This window comes from Hydra vulgaris, chromosome 03, assembly GCF_038396675.1.
Source record: "Hydra vulgaris chromosome 03, alternate assembly HydraT2T_AEP".
Taxonomy (NCBI): domain Eukaryota; kingdom Metazoa; phylum Cnidaria; class Hydrozoa; order Anthoathecata; family Hydridae; genus Hydra; species Hydra vulgaris.
The window spans coordinates 46410001-46417500 of NC_088922.1; the positions used below are offsets into that span (position 1 = coordinate 46410001).

A 7500-nucleotide genomic window follows, 5' to 3' on the forward strand; every position below is an offset into this window, starting at 1 on the left:
ACACACTATTTTTATTAATAAAGTTAAACAATGCCATTCTTCATACTTGTTTAAAATTGTGTTTCAACTTTTTCCACAAATAATAAATGAAAAGTTACAAACCTAAAAAACGCCATTTTTATAAATTAAACAAAATATGCCATGACCAACAAGTAATAAATTAAAATATTATTATAAATGTAAAAAAACAATGGCATAATTTAAGTATTTCAAGCCAAGGATTGTAAACATTTAAGTAATTAAATAACTAGATAAATAACAAAACAATAAGCCATGACTGTATAATCACTCTTATTTATAAACTTTAACATTTTTATAAATTAAACAAAATATGCCATAACTGAACAACAAGTTGTTAATTAAAATATTATTATACATGTAAAAAAACAAAACAACAACGGCATAATTTAAGTATTTCAAGCCAAGGATTGTAAACGTTTGAGTAATTAAATAACTAGATAAATAACAACATTTTTCACCCAAATCAATACTGGTCTACACAGTTATTCCTTAAGTTACTTTCTTTGCCATTTCCAGATTTTTAGATAGAAACACTAACATATCAACATGTTCCTGACTCAGTCTTGAGCGTCTTGGGCTAACTATGTACCCTGCAGTACTGAACACTCTTTCAGATGAACAGCTAGATGCAGCAATGCAAAGGTACTTCCTGGCAAACTCTGATAGTTGAGGTAGAGTACCCATATTTGTTTTCCACCAGATAAGTGGATCATCCTCAGCACTGACCTCAGGCATCTGATCGTACACCAAGAATTCACCATTTATCTCGTCACTTGCAGAAAAAGGTGCATGACTTGAGGATGCTGGCTCTCCCTTTTCTTTCTTTTCCCCTTGTATGGTGGAAAGCAGAAACTTTAGGTCATTTTTGGATTTTTTTGATGGCCTGACTTCTTTACTTGACAATCCTCTAGACACCCGAGATGCAATTCCTTCTTTTTCATTGCCCATTTTTTTCACCTCATCCAGGAGACTTTGCTTCACATCATCCTTTAGAGAGACAAAGCTGTTCTTAAATCGTGGATCAAGGCAGGTTGCAGTGTTCAAAAGAAACCGTAGCTGCAGGTCATCATAGCGATGCTGAAGATACTCGTGTATCTTTTCCTTCATCTCTTGGGCTAATGCAGAGTCACTTTGTTCATGACTGAGACACTCAAATATCTTCCAGAGTAACGGCAAGACTGAAGACAGGGTGGTATGTTTTTCCCCACTAAGTGCATCAGTAAAGGGACTGAGTGTTTCTAACACTCAGTCCCTTTACTGATTCACTTCAAAAGACTCAGATATAACAGTTTCTAAAACTGTAATATCTGAGTCTTTTGGCATCAGATGCCATTTTTTCCTGTCTTCAGCCAGGACAGTACAGACAACCTGCTGCTGCTCCAAGAAACGTTCCACCATATCGTATGAAGAATTCCAGCAAGTGGGTTCATCATGAATGAGTTTGTGGTCTGGAGAGGACAGATCTTTCTGTTTCTTGGTCAGCTGGCGTGAAAGTTTTGGGATCTTGTAAAGGCAGAAATAGTTTTTCGAAGCCTTGACAGCAATGCAGACACCCTGTTTATGTCTAATGCCTTATTTACAGCAAGGTGGAGATTGTGTCCAAAACAAGGAATCCAGGTGTAGTCCTCAAAGGCTTTTTTGTTATTTGTGGCATTGTCTGTTGTGATGCCTGACATTCTTGCAATGTCCAACTTCCAGTCTTCAAGTTTTTCTTCAAAGACCTCCTTCAAACTTTCAGCAGTGTGGTCTGTGTTGAGACCACAACAGCCAAGACACCAGGATTGCAATTCCCATGATTTAGTAATGTACTGCAGAGTTAAAGACATGAAAGTGTCTGCAGTTCTACTTGTCCAAAGATCTGTTGTGCAGCTGTAAAATGATTTGTCTCTGAGATGCTGGATTATGAGGTCTCTGGTGTCATTGTACATGCGGGGAATCTCAGTGCACATAAAAAAGTTTCGACTTGGAAGCTGGTATTTTGGGTTGAAATGATGGAGCATTTGTTGGAATCCACATTTTTGAACTGTATAAATGGGCACTTTATCAATACATATGAATTCAGCAACAGCTAGGTTCAGCTTTCTTGCCTCAGGTGAGTTTTTGTCATATTTTTGTTGCCACTGAAAAGCTTCTGTAACTGTTACCTGTTTATGAGTTTGCGGGGGTGTTCCATGGTCTTCCTCAGCTTGCAGCTGTAAAAGAAAAATATAATAAATATACTTTATAAGTATAGAAGTCAAAAATGGGCTGAGTCTGAAAATATGAAACATTAGTTTTTCTCTAAATAACAAACCTCAGCTTTTATAATAGCCTATATAATAGCCTATATAAAGCCTATATAAACAATTTTAATAAATAATTAGTACTTGTAAAAAGATTAAATATTTTAAATTTTGTTAAAAAATACTTTTTGTATAAAATTGTTTAATCCTTTACACGGTAGGTAATTACATAATTTCTATTAGTAGCACCATGGAAGTAAAAAAGTAAAGGATTGGAAGGATTTTCCCAATAATTAAATATAATATATGTAGTTTTATTTATTTTATAAGTATGTATTTTTTATAATAAATTTAAAACTATTTCTATAACTAATTTTATTTCCATTTTTATAATGCGATAAAAACCTTTAATACTTTAATCGAAAAAACTATACATAAAACTTTATTCGCTAAAACGTTTTCTTCGATAAATATTTTTTATTTTTTTGGAATTTTTTTATTTATTTTTTTGAAGAAGGAAAGAATCAGCAAAAATATATATTTATATTATCTTTTACTAAATTATAATTTTTTTTATTAATTTAAATCGTTTAGAACTATTTTTAATATTAATTTTATTAACAACAACGACTTTATTCAAAACATTGAACATGGTTCAAAACTTTTAATGCTTAAACGTTTTAATTTGAAGTCACTTAAAAAGTTACATTTCGCTTTTGAAGTCACCGATTTTATTTTCTCTGTAAAGTCATTCTATTAAAGACGTCAAAATCTTTTTTACAAAAGACTTTTTACAAATAACTTTTTTACAAACGACTTTTTACAAACAACTTTTTATGAGCGACTTTTTAAAAACAACTTTTTACAAACGACTTTTTACAAGAGACTTTTTACAAAATCTTTTTTTGAAAAGACTTTTTACAAACGACTTTTTACAAATTACTTTTTATAAGAAATACTTATTAAAAGAAAAGTCTTAACAATAGGTTGTAAAAAAACGTAAAAAAAGTATATATTTTTTAAATTTAATTTTTAAGCTTATTATTGTTATTTTATTCTTTCTGTAAGACTTATTTTTGGCTGTTTATTTCTATCCGACTGGTTCAGACATTCAAATTAAAATATGATATATAATTCATAACAGAAGCTCTATATCTGAAATTAGTTTGAAACTTACCTGCTTGAGCTCTTTCATCAGATCCGGGTGTCGGTCTTTGAGGTGTTTTATTAAGTTCGATGTGTTTCCTCCTTTTGAGTGAAAACTTCGGCGACATGGTTTGCAAATGGGTTTTTGATTATCAATGATATTCCCCTTGTCATCAGCCGCAAATCAAAAATATTTCCACACATGGCTCTTTCCTCCTTTTTTCTCAACAAGTGGATTTAGAGCTACCACATCAGCTGCACCACCGGTCGCCATTTCTCAGCAGTTTAATAAAGAGGACGCGCTACTGCACGCATGCGCATCAAGGAATCGGGTTTGAACGGGTCTTCAGTACTACCGGTACTTAAGAAAACTTGGTACCGTGACGTTTACATTTTTTTAGTACCGACTTGGTACCGAAGTACCGGGTCTTTTGACAACACTAATGTCTTTATATAGGTTCGACACCATTTAGGCATCAAATTTCTGATTTTGGTTTTTATACTTTTGTCCAGTCACTGGCCCACTGTGCACTGTGAGCCCCATGCTGTAGCAGAAGTGAGATCCTTTTCAAGCTCAAATGCCCCCTCCAAGCAATCAGAGGGTGTTTCTTATCACGACAAGAATAAATGGTAGTATCATCAGCAAACAATGCCACCTTAGATGTGAGAATATCTGGAAGATTGTTAATGTAAATTAAAAAGAGTATAGGGCCAAGGATAGAACCTTGAGGAACCTCTGAAGTTACAGAATAAGAAGAAGAGTGCTGTCCATCGAGGACAATTTTATACTACGATTGAAAAGGAAGGATTCAATAATATTAAAGATGTTGCCAGATACACTATAAGAAGAAAGCTTATGAAGAAGACCAGCATACCAAACTTTATCAAAAGCATTTGAAATATCAAGAGCGATGGCCTTAACCTCTCCACCTTTATCTAACGCACAATAAAACTTATCAGTTATTACTGTTAGCAAATCAGCTGTAGAACGAGAAGATCGAAATCCATATTGATGGTCAGAAAGCAAGTTATTAGATTCAAGATGAGAAATTAAGTGTTTGTTAATTAAAGATTCAAAAACCTTGCTTATGATAGGAAGAAGACTAATGGAATGGTAGTTAGATGAATCAGATCGCTCTCCAGAATTTTTGAAATAGAGATAACAGATGCCGCTTTCCAGCAGGCTGGAAAACAAGATCTGATAAGCACTTGTTGAATAGTTTTGAGAGCATAGACGAGAGCTCCGGAGAACACTTCTGCAAGACAATAACAGGTATGTTGTCCGGACCACAAGCTGTAGAAGAGTCTAGGCAGGAAATCACTTTAGATACAGAAGCTGGAGTGATATGAATGTCAAGCAATGGATCAACCTGTTTGTTGGCAATATCAGGTAAAACCCAACTAGTGGAATCAAGAGATGATATTGATGAAAAGTTTTTAGCAAACAATTCAGGTTTGTCTTAAGGTGAGATGACAAAGTCTGAACCATACAAGAGAGGTGGAATTAAAGATTTGCCCTTATTATTGATATTATTAAAGATTCTCCAGAAGTCACGAGAGCCTAATTATTGAGATGAGATATGAGATTTCATGACCTGAGAATAGCAGGCTTTGGCGTTAGACAAAACCTTTTTACAATTGTTTCTAGCAGTAATAAACAGATGTCTGTTTTCTGGAGAATTGTTTTGCTGATAAATATGGATGTAACGGTTTCGATTAGCAATCACAGCAGCACAGTGTGAGGAAAACCATGGAGAAGAGTTTGGCTTGACCTGGAATCGTCGAGAGGGAACAAAGGATTCCATGCCAGCCTGAATCCACGAAGTTATGTAAGAAGCACATTTGTCGACAGGAAGACAAAAGATTTCTACCCAAGGGCCATCACAAAGAAAATCACGGAAAGAATCCCAATCAGCTCTACTGTAGTTGTAAGAGGTTCGATAATAGGGGGATTCAGGTGATGAAGAAGAATGAGATATTAGTTTTAGAGAGATCAAACCGTGATCGGAAGCACCTAAGGGTGAATGTGGAGAAACTGAGCACTGACTAGGATCAGAAACAAGACATAAGTTGAGTAGAGAAGGTAAATGATTTGGGTTGTCAGGAAAGCGAGTTGGAAAGTTGACTGTTTGAGTTAGGGATTGTGAAAGGCAAAAGTTGTGGGCTTTAATGCCTGCAGAATCACTGACACTAGAGCCAAGCCAGTCAGAGTGGTGAGCATTAAAGTCACCGACAACAACAATATTGGCTGATGGATAAAGAGAGAGGGCTTGGTCAATATGATCAAAATTAACATCATAAAGAGTGCAGTCTTAAGATAAAGGAGAGCGATATAGAACAAAGAGAAAAGCGATAGAGTGAAGCGGTACTAAACGAAAGCACATGAAAGAATAGTCTGTGGATTCAAACCTAGTTTCACAACAAATGAGTGTAAATCTTATGAATGTAAATGCCCAGGCCAAGCATGTGACTATTGGAGTCTTTACGAATTAAAGGAAGATAACCATCAACACTAAGATCACAAGATGAGACAGCCGAACTCAAGTTAGTCTCACAAAGAGGAAGTAGGTCTGGTGAACTTTGCAAGAGATAAGACTCAACAGAAGAAAAGTTACTTCGAAGACCACGAATATTAGTGAATGATAGGTTTAGTGAACTTGGTGATGATGATGGTGTTTTATAGTTTTTGGTACTTTATTCATTTTTAAATTAGATTGAAGAACTTGACTCAAAGCATAGATAGTACTCAGAACACTGTTTAATAGCCCAAGCAATTGCCTCATTACTACTAATAAACCCTAAGCCATAACAAAGGGCTCCAAATGTGGCCTCCACAATGCACACCAAAAGTACAAACAGGGACACCATCCATGCGCAATATGGCACTGTTAATACTTTGATATTTTTCAGCTGTTGATGGAATCAGCCTCTCTGAGAGCTACCTCAGAGTTCGGGAAACCTGACTACCAGCCGGCCTCAGAACCATAAAACTGAGTTTTAGAGCTGTACGCTCATTAGGAGATAATAGAATGAGTTGCCTAGTCATAAAAACAGAGACACAAGCAAAACCCGTGCATTGAGTCAAGAAGATCCAGCAATCAACTTCCTAAACTGGAAACAATGTATTAAAAATACATCTGCGCCAGCCTAATAGATGAAGAAGGGGTGCGAGGCTGGTCAACAGGTAGAATCTGTTTACCCCTTAAGTCTTTTCCTAGGAGGCCTTCTTCAAGACACTAGCCGAGTACATTTAACATCTGCCCAAGATAATATTTTTATTGAGACACCATCTCTAGCCTTTACTCAACCAAAGCCCCAAGGCGGGGGGTGTTTTAAATCGGAGTCGGCATCTCCTAGCCTTTGCCTAAAAAGGCGTATCCTACAAGGCAGCTGGACATGAAGCAGAGTTTACTTAACATGAAGCAGATTGTATTTAACATAATTGTTAGAAAAAATATAAAGCAATTCTAATAAAATCATCATTTTAAAGAACACTATCAAAATAACGTAGGAAACTCAAAGTTTGCAAAGTTATCTTGTTGGCTTGTGTCATGTGGGCTTTTTTTCCCCACATAACACTTTACTACTATATCTACTCTATTCTATTTAATCTTTTACATGACCTCTACAAGTGATCATTAGCCCTCAGAATTAGAAAAAATCAGTTTGGCAATTAGTTGCCTTACTCAAATTGTTAGTGGTTGGCAAAAAAGTTTGACACAAAGGGGTTACCATAAAATATTAAAACAAAGTCGGCGATTTTTTGCTGACCTCTAACACTTTTAGGTTGGCAGTTAGGTTGCCATTGCTGAATGCCTACCCTAATTCTGAGGACTGGATTATAAATGACAATTATCATCAGGTTTTTACCTTGAAAATTATTTTACAAAATTTTTAGTAATTTTTAAAGATATGGCAATGATGCAAGTTCATTAGTTTATGTTAATGTGAACCAAAATTGAACCATTTGTTAACAATTAAGTTATAAAAATTTTAATAGTTTATTTTAAACATTTAAGTAAATATTAGTATGTATATGTGTTCATGCCATAGAAATCATTACATACTCTTGCACATTTTTAAGCATTGAATTGTCAAACTTTTTACTACT

General features: G+C 35.0%; 1 protein-coding gene across 2 annotated transcripts in view; it reads left to right on the top strand.

The window, feature by feature from the left end:
* Positions 1-7500, top strand: part of LOC100205038 (protein O-linked-mannose beta-1,4-N-acetylglucosaminyltransferase 2) — a 29837-nt gene that overhangs the window by 16266 nt on the left and 6071 nt on the right. The window lies entirely within an intron of this gene.